The sequence below is a fragment of the Heptranchias perlo genome, chromosome 26, assembly GCF_035084215.1.
Source record: "Heptranchias perlo isolate sHepPer1 chromosome 26, sHepPer1.hap1, whole genome shotgun sequence".
Classification (NCBI taxonomy): Eukaryota; Metazoa; Chordata; class Chondrichthyes; order Hexanchiformes; family Hexanchidae; genus Heptranchias; species Heptranchias perlo.
In genome coordinates, this window is record NC_090350.1 from 11,837,833 (window position 1) to 11,855,049 (window position 17,217).

Sequence of the window (17,217 nt, forward strand, 5' to 3'; positions counted from 1 at the left end):
TATTATGTCAATGGAGCACTAGTCTCCTGTTCACTGGTGGGCCGTGTGGTTGTTAAAGTAATGTTTGTTCAGTGTGGGTTTTTTTTTACAGCTGTGAGATGAATGGAAAGCAGCTGTTGGAGTTTAAACATTCTCACTGTTCTTTTATATTCATATAAAGAACTGGTCCGATTGCATAAAAATCGTTCTTGCTGCCTGTTATCTTATGGCTGAAAGAAAACTTGGGCTTTTGACTGGCAAACATTTGCTCTGCACCCGACAGCTAGTTTTGTACCATTTCCAAAATCTCTGTGATGTAGCCATTATATTATACATTAAATACTTCGGCTGACACTGGTTGAGGGAAGATAATGTTCAGGTTTTTCCAGCACCCCTGCCCATGTGCAAACTCAATGCTAGCAGCACAGAAATTAAAAATTCTGTGCTACATAATAAAACTATTTAGAAATATTTGAAATATTGCACAAAATTTTTCGGCTCTTCAATTTTCAACGCCCAGTAAATAAAAATTGAAACATCAGAGATTAATACACTGCTCCCCCATATCATTGTGTTTTTTAATATTTTAGAATCATAGAAGTTTACAACATGGAAACAGGCCCTTCGGCCCAGCTTGTCCATGTCGCCCAGTTTATACCACTAAGCTAGTCCCAATTGCCTGCACTTGGCAGTTTTAATCACAGTATGTTGCAGTAGGTGCTGTGTTCTCAAATTTTAATGTGGCTTCTCATTCAAAAAGGTTCCATAAGTGATTCATGCTTTCATTTTGAGGGGCTAATGTATGTATCAGACTTTTAAACAAAATAGTTTTGTTCCTAAGCAGTTAATGTTAGCTCTGCATGTGGTTAAGGACAATATCAGGTTAGTGGTCCAAAATAAGACCAGAGTAGAAGCACAGAAGTCACTAACATTTAAGCCAAGTTAAGTCTTCAGCCTAGAAATTCGGTCATGCCCATTTTTGGGAACACAGGGGACGCAGGGAATGATCCCTGCACTGAATGGTGAGGCCTGAGGCACTCCCGATATTGGGTTTCAGGCATGAGCATTGCACACTGATTTTTTTTTGTCTACTGATATGGCGGGCACTACTTCCAGTTCATAATGAGCATGTCTGCCATATTGGAGACTTTGGAGGCCGTTTTATTGCCCAAAAAACAGGCATGAATTTCATGTTTGAGGGGAACACAAGTGTTGTGGTGGGTGCACCTAAATTGTGGTTTTGTATTGGGTGTCTGGGTGTCTGGCATGTATGGCAAGCGATCATCTTACTCGAGTCTTCAAACTAAAATACTGAAAAATTCACAAGTTCATTTTCTGTAACCTACATACAAATATACGAATTAAGAGCAGGAGTAGGCCATTCAGCCCCTCGAGCCTTTTCTGCCATTTGGTAAGATCATGGCTGATCTGATTGTGACCTCAACCCTCCTTTCCCATCTACCTACTACAACCTTTGACTCCCTTGTTAATCAGGAATCTATCTAACTCAGCCTTAAAAATATTCAATGACCCTGCCTCCACCGCATTCTGGGGAAGGGAGTTCCACAGACTCACGACCCTCTGAGAGAAAATATTTCTCCTCATCTCTGTCTTAAATGGGCGACCCTTTATTTTTAAACTGTGGCCCCTAGTTCTAGTCTCTCCCACAAGTGAAAACATCCTCTCAGCTTCTACCCATTCTAGTCCCCTCAGGATCTTATATGTTTCAATAAGATCACCTCTCATTTTTCTAAACTCCAGTGTATACAGGCCCAACTTATCCAACCTTTCTTCATAAGATAACCCCCTCATCCCAGGAATCAGTTGAGTGAAACTTCTCTGAACCGCCTCCAAAGCAATTATGTCCTTTCTTAAATAAGGAGACCAAAACTGCACACAATGTTCTAGATGTGGTCTCACCAATGCCCTGTACAACTGTAGCAAAACATCTCTACTTTTATATTCCATTCCCCTTGCAATAAATGACAACATTCCGTTTGCCTTCCTAATCACTTGCTGTACCTGCATACTAACTTTTTGTGATTCATGTACCAGGACAACCAGATCCCTCTGTACCTCAGAGTTCTGCAATCTCTCTCCATTTAAATAATATACTGCTTTTCTATTCCTCCTGCCAAAGTGGACAAGTTCACATTTTCCCACATTGTACTCCATCTGCCAAATTTTTGCCCACTCACTTAACCTATCTATATCCCTTTGCAGACTCCTTATGTCCTCTTCACAACTTAGTTTCCTACGTCCCTTTAGCAAATTTAGCAACCATACGTTCGGTCCCTTCATCCAAGTCATTGATACAGATTTTAAATAGTTGAGGCCCAAGCATTGATCCCTGTGGCACTCCACTCGTTACATCTTGCCAACCTGAAAATGACCCATTTATGCCTACTCTTTGTTTCCTGTTAGCTAACCAATCCTTTATCCATGCTAATATGTTACCCCCTACACCATGAGCTCTTATTTTGTGTAGTGGCCTTTGATGTGGCACCTTGTCAAAAGCCTTCTAGAAATCCAAGCACACCACATCCACAGGATCCCCTTTATCTATGTTGCTTGTTACTTCCTCAAAGAACTCTAATAAATTAGTCAAACACGATTTCCCTTTCACAAAGCTGTGTTGACTCTACCTGATTGCATTGAGATTTTCTAAGTGCCCTGCTATAACCTCCTTAATAATAGATTCTAGTATTTTCCCTATGACAGATGTTAAGCTAACTGGCCTGTAGTTTCCTGCTTTCTTTCTCCCTCCTTTCTTGAATAGAGGAGTTACATTTGCTATTTTCCAATCTGATTGGACCCTTCCAGAATCTAGGGAATTTTGGAAAATTAATACCAATGCATCTACTATCTCTGCAGCCACGTCTTTTAAGACCCTAGGATGAAGTCCATCAGGACCTGGGGACTTGTCAGCTTTTAGTTCTAATAATTTTTTCAAAACCCTTTCCCTGATGATTATAAATGTTTTAAGTTCCTCCCTCCCTTTCACCTCTTGATTCACAATTATTTCTGGCATGTTATTTGTATCCTTTACAGTGAAGACAGATGCAAAATATCTGTTCAATTCATCAGCCATTTCCTTATTCTCCATTATTAATTCCTCAGACTCACTCTCTAGAGGACCAACGCTCACTTTACTTATTCTTTTCCTTTTTAAATACCTGTAGAAACTCTTACTATCTGTTTTTATATTTCTAGCTAGCTTTCTCTCGTACTCTAATTTCTCCCTCCTTATTATTCTTTTAGTCATTCTTTGCTGTTTTTTTATATTCTGTCCATTCTTCTGACCTGCCACTAATCTTTGCGGAATTGTATGCTTTTTCTTTCAATTTGATACTATCTTTAACTTCCTTAGTTAGCCACGGATGGTACGTCCTTTCCCTAGAGTCTTTCTTTCTCACTGGAATGTATCTTTGCTGAGTGTTATGAAATATCTCATTAAATGTCTGCCACTGCATCTCTATTGACCTATCTCTTAACCTAATTTCCCAGTTCACTTTTGCCAGCTTTGTCTTAATGCCTCATAATTGCCCTTATTTAAGTTTAAAACACTAGTCTTAGACTTTCTCTTCTCTCCCTCAAAGTGAATGCGAAATTCAATCATATTGTGATCACTGCTACCTAGAGGCTCCTTTACAATGAGGTCATTAATTATTCCTGTCTCATTACACATTACCAGATCTAGAATAGCCTGCTGTATGAAACTGTACCGAAAGCACTCTGAACTCATCTTCCAGGCTACCTTTGCCAATCAGGTTCTTCCAATCTATATGTAGATTAAAATCACCCATGATTACTGCTGTTGCTTTCTCACAAGCCCCCATTATTTCTTCCTGTATACCCTGTTCTACAGTGTGGTTACTGTTAGGGGGCCTATAAATTACTCCCACAAGTGACTTCTTGCCTTTACTATTTCTTATCTCGACCCAAACTGATTCTACATCTTGGTGTTTAGAACTAAGGTCATTTCTCTCTATTATACTCATGTCATCCTTATTAACAGAGCTACCCCTCCACCTTTTCCTAGCTTCCTGTCCTTCCGAAATGTTAAGTACCCTTGAATATTCAGGTTCCAGTCATTGTCATCTTGCAGCCATGACTCTGTAATGGCTATCAGATCGTACATATTTATTTCTATTTGAGCTATCAATTCATCCATTTTGTTAGGAATGCTACGCGCATTCAGATACAAAGCCTTTAGTGCTGTCTTTTTACTATTTTTGAAACCTCTAACCTTATCTACTGGCGCACTCTTAAGTTCTGTCCCTTCCTGCCACTCTCTGATTATCATTTCCCTTATTGCTACCTTGCTCTCGTGCCTTGTCTTCTTTCTTTAATTTATCACATCTTCCCTTACTTGATCCCTCACCCCCACTATTTAGTTTAAAGCCCTCTCTACCGCCCTAGTTATATGATTCGCCAGAACACTGGCCCCAGCATGGTTCAGATGAAGCCCGTCCCAACGGTACAGCTCCCACTTTCCCCAGTACTGGTGCCAGTGCCCATGAATCGAAACTCATATCTCCCACAACAATCGCGTACGCACTACATGTATTCTCCCATAGGGACACACACCACTTGCTTCTTTGAATCCCATCAAGGTAGGCACTGAACTTGCATATATGAGCATACGTTCAGATTACACCTACTAGCAGCTGTTGCCTTATTCTTCTCTTGGAGAACCTATTCAATTCATCTCGCAAGATGCAACCCATTTATATGTTCTAAAAGTACATGTCAGATGCTGCAGACCAGGCTTACTTGTCTCCATCTGCTTAATCTATGTTCTCAGGTGAGGGGCTTTGGGAAAAATATTTACCCATTGTGAGTTGATTCTCCTTCTATGGAATTGAATGACATTTCACTGTAGGCAGAATCCTCCTTCCCTGCAATCATTTTCCCCATTTTGTCACAGATCCAGCTCCAAACTTGGTCTTGCATCTCAATGAAGGCTCAAAGAAAACCCTTCTGTTGCATGCCTTAGAAACATGAAGGAACTATGTTTAGACACTTGACTTGATTTGCATTGGGACTTTGAAGTCATTGACGATACATGAGGAAGACCGGAGTGCCCTTCACCTCTTGTAAAGCAAAGAGCATTTACCAAACCTCTCCAGATACCAATTTGAATCAACAATTGGGAAAAACGTACTTTTGTGTCAATATCTTAGAGATCCCATCTTGAGCCGCGTAGAGCCATAACACTTGGGGTGCCCACCACAATATCCCACTGATTAGCCCGTTATTCAAGTAAGTTAGTGGAGCACGATACATCTTTGGGCAAATCTGCCAACAACACATTATCTACAAAGAGAACTTCTGTCTTCTGTGCAGTCCAAAATATTAATGAGGGACATAAGCAGCCGCACTTGCTGAACCGTGGGTAGTTGGAGCATGCATTAGTTCATTGATCCTTTGGGGTAATTTTGTGAGGCTCTGCTCCTGACATGGAGCCTAACGGCAAGGGTGATAGCGGAGATAACCCTACAGCATTGTTGTCCCGATTTTTATGACCTGCACTCGCTGCTAGCAGGTCTTGTGCCTAGAGTGAGCCTCACTAAATGACCCCCTCCTATGTATTTCTGTGTAACGAGCCATCAATAGGGTCAGTATTGAGACCTCTGCTTATAATTGCCAACAGCAACATCCTGTTATGCCACCAAGTGCATGAAATACAACACCAACTTTTGCCAACAGAAGCTTTTTTTTTAGCTTGTTTTGGCAATCTATAGATAGAAACAAGATTTTGTAATTTCCCTTGAATTGGCTACATGTGTTTTTTTGGTATTCACTTATATTCAAATAGAAATGGCTGTTGTATTAGTAGCAGCTGTGAGCAGCAGAATTTAAAAATGGCTTTTTTCTTTCCCATTCTTGTTATGGTGTCCAAAATAGGTTGGTTTGTGTTTTCCTACTGTGGGAAGAGAGTTGAACAAACACAGATATTGTGGCACAAAAAAAAGTTTGCATTGGTAGTGATGACAGCAAAGGAAGACCTTAGTGCAGACCAAATAATTCTACAGTGGCATTGGAATAAATTTTTTAAATTGGCATTTATTTGGTGCTTTATTGCCTCAAAACATATCAAAATGCTACATACAATGAATTACTGTTGAATTACATTGCCAGTTGGCAACACAATAGCCACTTTGTTCCAGTAAAGTTCCATAAACAGCACTCAGATGAATAACCAGTTGTTAATTTTTTTTTAATGTGGTCTCTGTAGAGCACACTGTGGGAGAATGCTGATGGGAGAACGCCCTTTGGTGTTTAACATATGCTTTGTTGTTGTACTTATTGCAATTGGCATCTGATTTTTGGCTGTTGATTTTGAAGAGCGTGCAAAATAAAGAGTACTGAAACTGAGTCATAAAGGCTCCAGAGGTCTTCCCTGACTAAGTGACTCAGTTTGCAGGAAGTTTGATCGTTAGTGGCCCTCTTAAAGTTTTCATTGCTTTTTTTTGCACTGTCAAACTGCTTTGATGTTCATCTGTAGGTTCCTAAATCGTGTTCTTCCTACCATTCTTTAATTTGTTATCCCTACAAAAGAGACTATTTCTCACTGTCATGCACAACACCGTGACTCTGCAGAGATCATTCCTATGCAAGTTTGTTCCATTTCAGTTTCAGGAATCGGCCCCTATAGAGATGATGGGTACAGATGATGAAGGCCAGTACCTGTAACCTTGCATATGGCAAAATAGGTTGTAAGACACAAGTTTACTGACTAAAGGATGACACAGCAAATAGTTTATAGCTTTGTGTCTTTGGGTAAAATATTCTTTGTTGCTAATAATTGCTTGCGGAACCTTGGGAAAAGTTACACAAAAACTGAGAATCAAAAAAGACCACCACAGAAGGCAGGTTCGTGTCCTTAGTTGACTGGTTTTCTAATGTTATTAAAGGAGCAAATGCAATTGTAGAACAGAGGGAGGATTACATGTTGGAACATGAATGGAAGAAGTGAAGTTGTTGCTGTGGATCAGTATCATGGTGGCACTAGGGACCTGAAAATTTCCAGAGAAGTCAGATAATATTTTCATTGCTCAAACTCACCTGACGAGATTTTTCTCTCTGCCACATGAGAATACTGACTTAGAATGTGTACTCATCAAAGTGAATCAGACAGTGATAAGAACAGAGCTTGCATGTAATCTGAAAGCAGATACCTTAATGCTCCACTGTGTGTGGCATTAGACGAGACTGCAGAGGAATGTAATAGACGTACAAAACTAGCTTCTGGTGGAAAATAATTTATGTATTTTATAACATTTGCGTCAGCTTGGCTTAGTTGGTTGTACTGAATCATAAGTTGAAGGTTTTAACCCCACAGCAGGACACATGTGAGGAGTGCTGCATTGTTGCAGGTGTCTTTCTTTGGAAGAGACAATAAATCGTTGCGATGGATGTTAAAGGTCGCATTGCATTATTCAGAGGAGCAAAGAGATCTCGGCCTACTGGCCAACATCACCAAGGAGAGATTAACTGGTTAATTTGTTTAACAACCATTGATAGAATCTTCTTGTATACAATGTGGCTACCACGTCTGACCACTGCATTTCGAAAGTAACATAATATGAAATATGTTACGATATCTCTGAGAAACACAAGGAACCACATAGATGCAAATCATTTCCTTTTCATACAACAATGTTTTTTTGCCTTTGTAGTTTCATGAGGATGCTGTGTGTTTCATGATTGTGTACAGAAAATAAACTGTTAAATTACACAACTGATGCTAGACGACTTTTTTCTTTAATGATAATCACTAACCTTCAGAAGATTAACTCCCTTACGTGTGCGTAGTAGAGCATTTTGTAACATAATGGCCTAGAAATTCAAGCGCGGCCAAAAACAGGGGCTAGGCCCGAGGCACACATAATATTGTGCCTCGGGCCTCGTTATCATCGAGCCTGCATGCTGCACACGCCTAATGGGTGCCCCCAGGCAGCTCACCAGAGAAGAGGGATCAAAGATCGGACCTCTGTGTATGGGAGCAGTGGCTGGCTCCACATTCAAGTGAGTAGATTTTAAACACTTAACCTTGTTCGTTGCGGCCTGCAGTGATCTCTTTAAGGACCGCATGTTAGGCCGCATGTAGACCTGGTTTTCCTGAATGCAGCTGGCCCGGCACCGTTCAGGGCAACCAAGTATTGCAGACGGGATCTGAAACAGGCGTTAGGCGCTTTATTTGAATATGTAAATAGCCTAAAGCCTGTTTCAAGCGTAGGTTTTGGACGTCTATTTTATTGACTACACCAATATGATGGGTGGCGCATTTCCGGCTTGTAATGAGCGTGTGCTTCGTGCCCCCCATATTAGAGGTTTAGGAGGCTGCACGGTCGAATTTCTAGGGCAAAGTGTCAGATTCTATGCTATGTGGGTAGGGAGGGAAAATACAGACAAGTTTTAAGAAGGCCGAGAAATATCATTACTCTGAATGCCTGGAGCCTCTCCTGTTAATACAGAGGCAACATGATGGGCAATTCAATAACGAACACAAAAAAGGAACTTGCGAACTATGAATGAATTTCTGATCAGTAGAAGTAATCCTGTATTCTGTTGATACAAATATAGGGATGGTAGCCAATACCATATGTAGAGAATGTGCCTCGTGGATAGCACGTTTCAGGAGGTGGTCACCCCGCGTCTGAAGAGGGTGCAGGCAGAGAGGGACTGGGTGACTGCCAGACAGACAAGGAGGACCAGGCAGGTAGTGCACGAGTCCCCTGAGTGCATCTCTCTCTCTAACTAGTAATAATGGTGAGGGAGAGGGTTCCTCTGCGAAGTGCAGCTAGAGCCAAGACCGTAGCACCATGGGTGGCTCAGCTCTACGGGGGCGGGAGGAGAAAGGTCAGGAGAGCAATAGTAATAGGGGATACTATAGTTAGGGGAGCAGACAGGCGTTTCTGAGACCGCAGATGTGATTCCAGGATGGTATATTGCCCCCTGGTGCCAGGGTAAAGGATGTCACTGAACGGCTGCAGTATATTCTGGAGGGGGAGGGTGAACAGCCAGAGGTCGTGGTCCATATCGGTACCGACGACATAGGTAGAAAGAGGAATGAAGCCCTGCAAGCAGATTTTAAGGAGCAGGACCTCCAAAGGTAGTAATCTCCGGATTACTCCCGGTGCCACGTGCTAGTGAGTATAGAAATAGGAGGATGGAGCAAATGAATGCATGACTGGCAAGATGGTGCAGGAGGGCAGGCATTAGATTACTGGGGCATTGGGACCAGTTCTGGGGGAGGTGAGACCTGTACAGGCTGGATGGTTGCACCTCAACGGAGCTGGGACCAATGTCCTCACGGGGAGGTTTGCTAGTGCTGTGGGGGGAGGGGGGGTTTAAACTAATTTGGCAGGGAGATGGGCACCAGGATGTAGCCATTGGAAAGGAGAAACAAGGGACACAAAGGATCGGGAGCAAAAGATAGCACCAGAGCAAGAAATAGTACAGTATTAGGTGGGGTCAGACTGAGAGAATACAAGAAAGCCTAAGACTGGTTTGCAGTGCATGTGTGTAAACGCAGGAGGCATGGTAAACAAGGTTGATGAGCTGCAGGCGCAAATAGCCACATGGGAACACAATGTTGTGGCGATAACTGAGACCTGGCTCAAAAAAGGGCAGGATTGGGTAGTAAATATTCCTGGATACAAGGTGCTCAGGAAAGATAGGGAAGGGAAGAAAGGAGGTGGGGAGGTGGCAGTACTGATTTAAGGAGAATATTGCAGTGCTGAAGAGAGAGGATGTCCTGGAGGGGTCTATTTGGTTAGAGTAAAGAAACAACAGAGGTGCCATTACATTACTGGGTGTATCCTGTAGGTCACCAGCTAGTGGGAAGGAGATAGAGGAGCAAATTTGCAGGGAAATTAGAGTGGAGCAAAAGCTATAGAGTGGTGATAACGGGGGACTTCAACTATCCTAATATAGACTAGGATGATAATATAAGGGGCAAAGAGGGGGAGGAATTTTTGAAATGTGTTCAGGATAACTTTCTTGACCAGTATGTTTCCAGCCCAACGAGGAAGGAGGCATTGCTGGACTTGGTTCTAGGGAATGAGGCGGGCCAAGTGGAGCAAGTGTCAGTGGGAAAACATTTAGGCAACAGCGATCATAGTATCACAAGGTTTAGAATAGCTATGGAAAAGGCCACTTACCACTCTAAAGTAAAAATACTCAATTGGAGGAGGGCCAATTTCAATGGGATGAGAACAGATCTGGCCCGGGTAAATAGGAATCAAAGATTGGCAGGCAAAACTGTAATTGAACAGAGCGCGGCCTTCAAAGAGGAGATGGTTCGGGTACAGTCTAGGTACATTCCCACGAGGGAGAAAGGTAGAGCAACTAAAGACAGAGCTTCCTGGATGACAAAAGAGAGCAGAGGTGAAGCAGAAAAAAGGGGCGTATGACAGATGTCAGGTTGATAATACAAATGAGAACCAGGCAGAATATAGAAAGTTCAGAGGCGAAGTGAAAAAGGAAATAAGAGGGCCAGAGAGTATTAGAATAGACTGGTGGCCAACATAAAAGGGAATCCAAAAGACTTCCGTAGGCATGTAAACAGTAAACGGGAAGTAAGAGGTAGGGTGGGGCCGATTAGGGACCATAAAGGAGATCTACTCATGGAGGCAGAGGGCATGGCCGAGATACTAAATGAGTACTTTGCATCTGTCTTTACCAAGGAAGAAGATGCTGCCATAGTCTCAGTGAAGCAAGATATAGTTGAGATAGTGGATGGGCTAAAAATTGATAAAGAAGAGATACTAGAAAGGCTAGCTGTACTTAAAATAGATGCATCCCGCACGGGATGCATCCTAGGTTGCTGAGGGATGTAAGGTGTTCTGTTCCCTTCCGCCTTACACCGGTTCTTGGACCTCGGAATTACAAGAACAAAATTGCAGGCAACATACAGGCTTTGGCTCAACCCAAACTTGTTAGTTTATTAGACCAACAAAACCCCAGTACAAACCCTTCTATGATTTGCCTGGAACTTACAATCACCCATGCGGCTAGTCGTTACCAATGCTGATCGTAGGCCTGGACCTGGAATTTTTATTTCCAAAAATATACTATATTCATAAAATTTGCAGCAATACATACAATAGTTGTCATATCACATTCCAAACGTACACAATACAGATTATACAATTTGCAGGTTACATAAAGTACAGTTCAATGAACACATTGTACATAATTACAGTTCATGACACTGTAGGGTGCCTCATTGCATTACAGTCAATACCGATTATTGATTACAGATTCATTACAGGTACATTACATCAATTTGAATTTTACGTTCTGCTCGAGGGGTTTTTCCCTGATTGCAGCCCCTCGGTATACAATGGCGGGAAGGCTCTAAACGGTTGCCTTTCTCCACAGAGCCTTTGCGGTGGCCACACCCGTCCTCAGTGCGTCCCTGAACACGTAGTCCTGGACCTTGGAATGTGCCAGTCTGCAGCGCTCTGTCAAGGACAGCTCCTTGCACTGGAAGACCAGCAAGTTTCGGGCGTGGGCAAGAACCTAGTCATCAGGTGCGAGGTGCTCTCGGTGTTCCTGTACATGGCACAGGTCTGGCCCATACCTCGCTCCTGCGCCGCGACAGTCACCCGAGCCGTCTTCCACTTTATCTGGAGATCAAAAATGGACCGTGTCCACAGGGACACGATGTACAAATCTCCAGAGAAAGGGGGGAAAGGCGTGCCCAACATGGTCCTCATCCTGATGGCCACTTTCGTGTGTGGCTGCATCAAGCTTTGCGTGGACCCTTGGTACGCAAACACAAAGCGTCACTACGTGCTGGGGTTCTACTTGTCCCCGGTGTTGCGAAGGATGGACCTGGCCACGCTGCCACGGAACGCTCCGTCCAGTTGGACCGTTCCGCCTCACCTGTCCTTCGTCGAAAAGTTTATGCAAAAAAACACCTTTGACCACAAGGCGATCAGTAAGTGGTTCGCACGTAACGTCCTCGAGAACCTGCGGGAAAAGGAGATGATGGATCCTGTTGGTTGGTTCCCCGAGCAGACTGTCAATGTCATTTGGCAGAACGCCTCATCGCCAGAGCTTTCAAACAAGCACCAAGACATAGCTTGGCTGGTGGTGAGAAGGGCCCTTCCCGTCAGATCCTTTATGCACTCCCGGACTCTCAGCGCCACCGCGCGCTGTCCCGAGAAGGCTGCGGTGGAGACGAAACCGTCACCCATCTCCTTCTGGAATGTGCCTTTGCAAAGAAAGCCTGGAGAGAGATGTTGTGGTATCTGACCAGGTTCGTCCCGAGCAGTTCCGTAACACAGGACTCTGTGCTCTACAGGCTGTTCCCAGGGACGCACACAGAGACTGACATGAACTGCTGCTGGAAGACCATCAACTCGGTGAAAGACGCCCTTTGGTCGGCCTGGACCTGGAATTGGCCAGTTTCCATCCTTCTTCCCTTGACTGCAGCCTCCTCGTGTTGATGTTGTACCTTCTTATAGTGTTCCAGTCATGCAAGCCCCCACTCGGGCCTCAACTGTGGTTTCAGCTATCAATCTGTTGGATTGCTTGACATTCACACGTCTTCATCTGGGCATCTCGGTGATTCAAAACTCCTTAGTTGTGCAGAGCTGTGAGGTCGAGAGACAACTTCTTATCTCCTCCCCTGCTACCTGCACAGCATCAGGACAATGCGATATTCCTCACTGTGATGAGCCCTTGGCTCACAGCATTGTTTAGGTCTGAAAGGCTTTCCGTTCTTGTCCGAGACTGAGCATAGCTCAGAGGCTCAGTTTGATTATACATCTCAATATTAATGTGTCTTCGCCAGGGGACCATTGTTTGATGTAAGTGAGTCTCCAAAACTGATCATGGACTGGAGCCTCTTTGACTGGCACCTGGGGTTAACTGTTTCATATCTCACAGCCTGTTTCATGTCTTGCAGTTTTACAGTGTTTTTACAGTATTTTCCATATTTGTAGTCTTACAGTCCCTCCTTTAATATCTCGTATACACTAGAGATATTACTTTTGATGCTTCTCCTCCACTCTCAGGTGCATTGCCGGTTTCAGCCAAATCTTAAATTTTTTATGTAAGGAGTCTTAAAACACCAGGTTATAGTCCAACAGCTTTATTTGAAATCACAAGCTTTCGGAGGCTTCCTCCTTCGTCAGGTGAAGTGTAGGATTCCATAAAGGTGCAGCATATATAGTCAGAGAACAATGCCTGGTGATTACAGATAATCTTTCCAACTGCCCGTTATCAAAGCAATCAAAGGAGTTGAATGGTGTTCAGACAGAGAAATGTCTGTCTGAACACCATTCAACTCCTTTGATTGCTTTGATAACGGGCAGTTGGAAAGATTATCTGTAATCACCAGGCATTGTTCTCTGACTATATATGCTGCACCTTTATGGAATCCTACACTTCACTTGACGAAGGAGGAAGCCTCCGAAAGCTTGTGATTTCAAATAAAGCTGTTGGACTATAACCTGGTGTTGTAAGACTCCTTACATTTGTCCAACCCAGTCTATAACCGGCATCTCCACATCATGGCTTAAATTTTTTAATCACACCAATACATTTGGTCTAACCATCCCAGATCCCCTTTTAACAATCTTACACGTTTTTCCTTCTTAGCCTTTCCTTTTTGTTTACAAAGCAGTATCAATAAATACAACACAATCAATTGCACAATCACTAATACATGCGATGCGATTTGAATTCAATATTGAACCCACTATCCCACCAAGAAGGGGTAACTATTTCTTCAATTTCACCCCTCGCTTTATTATTCTGTTGCTGTAGCGTATAGTAATGTTTTTGGGAAAGTTCTACTTCCTTTACCAGTTTAGTCAAGTGTTCTGGTAATGGCGGGATATAGAATCATAGAATCATAGAAGTTACAACATGGAAACAGGCCCTTCGGCCCAACATGTCCATATCATATCCAAAACGCGATATGTTCGGCAAACTACCATTAATTGTGATATTGATTGGGGTGTAATCCGAGATGGAGATTATCCTTTCCTGTGCTACCCAGATCTCCACCTGGGGTCTGAAGCAAAAGGTAGAATCTTGAACTGGGCACCAGGTATCATTGGGTACCCGATATTGGCTTTCACTAGTTGTGACACAGTAAGTTCCATTACCCTTTTACGCAACCTGGGGCGGGACATGGCCCTGAGCCATTACTTCCATGGTACAGTTGATAGGCTGTCCACCCCCAAATTTGAACCCACATACTGGCTGATTGAAAAGATTCAGGTAGCATGGGCACAACGCCACATGTGTACCTCGTCCCTGACATCCGTCCAGATTGGTGCCGGTTATAGAGTTTCCCATTTTAACCACATACGGAGGGGTCTTATGATGCGTTACATGTACCCCATTCCGAATAACACCGACTTTCTCTATCCGGTATACCAGCGCGGGTCCTTGTGACTGATCCATCACCGGCATCCTAAGGGCTATTCCCATTACCGTTTGTTTGTTATGGCCACAGTTGACCGGGACTGGGTGTGCTTCGGAGGCCCACCGTAACTGACATGGATTCATACGGTTGTTTTATGCACTTATAGCTCTTAGGTGTCCGTTGCCAATCCATGATGGTACGCGGCCTTGCTTTAAATCCTCCAGATTAGCGCGCCCCTCGTTTAACAAACAGGCGCCGTACATGACACACACGTCATTTCAGGCGGCCTGATCAGATGCATTTCGGTCCTCATTAATTTATTTATTGTCTGGGCGTGAGTTTCCAACTCAGCTATTATTTCTTCAAGTGAATTGTCATCACTTGGCCTTCCTGCAACTCTTGTCCCTCAATATTATTACCCTTCCCCAGTATTTCCTTTTGCTGGTCCTTTAAGGTATTCACCTGCATTTGCAGCTGAGTATTATTCATACTGTTGACCAGTGACCTGGGTGACTGATTTTTACCGGTTTATATAAATCTTGCCAACTCTCGTCCCCATAGTCTTTCTCATAAAATTGCAGGAACATCTCCTTTCGCAGTTTCTCATACAACCTCACCGTTTCTGGTGAGCACCACCTGGGGAACTGTAACTCTGTTAAATTGAGAATGATCGAGGCTACCTCGTAATGCACACCGTGATACAGCACTTTCCCTGTTGGAATCAACACCATCCCATTTCTAGGTCCGGGTGTCGTTATGGGACACTTAACCTCTATATCCCGAGTCTTTGGGGTTTTTGGTGGGGACTTTAATTCGTGCGCGACCAGTTCGGTAGCATTGATTATCTCTGGAGGATCGGCGACCACGCAAGAGTCAATACTCTGAGTCCAATTCATTCCTGACCCGGAGTCTTGCTATTGTCATTTAAAAGCAATGGTGAACCCTCCTTGACATTTATGCCTCAACCCAACCACACACACATAAACTCCTTGCTCCCTCTTCCACCATTTGTCCCAAAACGATTTTACCCCTTCCTTAGTCGGGTCTGTTTGAGTTATTACCCAGTTTTTCCCGATCCGTGGATGCGTCACCTTTCTTTTCGTCTTTCCTTCGTAACCACCACCACCAACCCATGTAGGTGCTCCCTTGGCATTCTAGACAAACCTGTCTACCCTCCTTCACCTGTACCTTGCTGACTGTGATATTTACTTTTGGACAGGACACCGATACTTCCTTAATTTTGTACCCGGTTTGACCTGAGTAACTTGGTGGAATTTGACCCTAGCCAGCCTGGCCAATTCCCATCGTGGGAGTATGTATCCATACCATTGTTACCTCATGTCGTCCCCCACTTAATTACAGTGGGACCGATTCCTCCCATACGCCCATAAACGAGAGACATCTCAATGTCCCCCTGGCTCCCCTGCTCTGCTCCAATTTGGATCACCAACACGTTCAGCCACAGTGTCCACTTCATCTTGTGTCTTTGGTTTGACTCGCTTCTACAAAAGAAAAATAAAGTACAAAGCACTGCTCTGTGAGGGGTCTTCCCTTCACAGGTTCGACTAAAGTTATTCACATATTTACATAGTACGGGTTAATCACCGCTTTCTTTTTCCTTTCCCTCGAGGTTTGGGCTGCTTGGGGCCTAGGGGTGATGTAGGAGGAGGCGTCCAGGGCACCCTAGGCCGAGGTATCCGACTACTCCTTCTCACCGCCCCTCCCCCTGAGTTATCCTCATCATCCCACAACATGGGAGGAAGGCTTGCACTGATCAAACTCATGATCGTTCCCTGGGCTTTAGTTTGTTTTGTTCTCCTCTCTTTATAGAGCTTACACTGGTTAATATGGGACCATTTTACCCGTTTCGGCAGTTGTACCGCATATACCACGGGACTTGCCTTATCCACAATACGGTACGGCCCTTTATACAATGGTTCGAATGCTTCTATTCTCTCGTAATTTCTAATCATGATTTGGTCCCCTACTTTCCATTCCTGCGCTTTCAGTGGTTCCAACAGCATTTTATTCTTTTGGTTCTGTTTTCCCATGTTATTAACTGCCTCCCAGTGCAGCTTCCTTAAAGTATCATGCAGATCCCTCACAAGCCTGTCTCCGGTGACCTCCTTAGTCTGCGTTTCTGAGAGGATCGGCACCAGCTCAAGTCGGGTCCTCATTGACCTCCCTGTCATCAACTCATGTGGGGAATGTCCCGTACTTTTAGAGAGACTGGCCCTGATGTTCATTAGGACTAGGGGCAGGACCTCATCCTACTTCACCAAGGAGTTTATCGCAGTTCGCAAATCCTTTTCTGCTTCTCGGGGAAAATTATACTGTTTCTGAGGCCGTGACATTGGATCCCCATCTACCCTCACCTCTACCCCTGTCACCCTTCCACAATCATGACCGTGAGTAGCGAACACGGTGTGGTTATGCCGTACATTCGTTCGATACCTCGCCGGGATGCTATCGACCAATTGTTCCAGGTCATAGCTCCCCTTCGGTTTCATCGTGTAGGCACTGCCTTTAACCTTTTCATCTTTGGGAATGACTAAAATCTCCCCTGGCTTGTCCGAATTAGCTGCCCCCCCATAGGCAATTATTTTTCATATCTACAATCACGTGATGGGCCAACATGTAATCGGCTCCAAGAAGTCCCGAGCTGGGTTCTTCCCATTTCATAAGCACACATTCCCATTTGGTGACAACAGGTCCTACTTCTATAGTCAAGGGTATCAATACCGCCCCAGCCTGTTCATTACCTGTAAAACCTGTCAATTTAAACAGGACCCCGCTCGACCAAGGAGAAGTGGTGGGGTTGGGAGAGTGAACCACCATGC

General features: G+C 43.9%; 1 protein-coding gene across 3 annotated transcripts in view; it reads left to right on the top strand.

Annotated features, from left to right (window-relative positions):
• inpp5b (inositol polyphosphate-5-phosphatase B) overlaps window positions 1-17,217 on the top strand; it is a 147,725-nt gene that overhangs the window by 58,330 nt on the left and 72,178 nt on the right. The window lies entirely within an intron of this gene.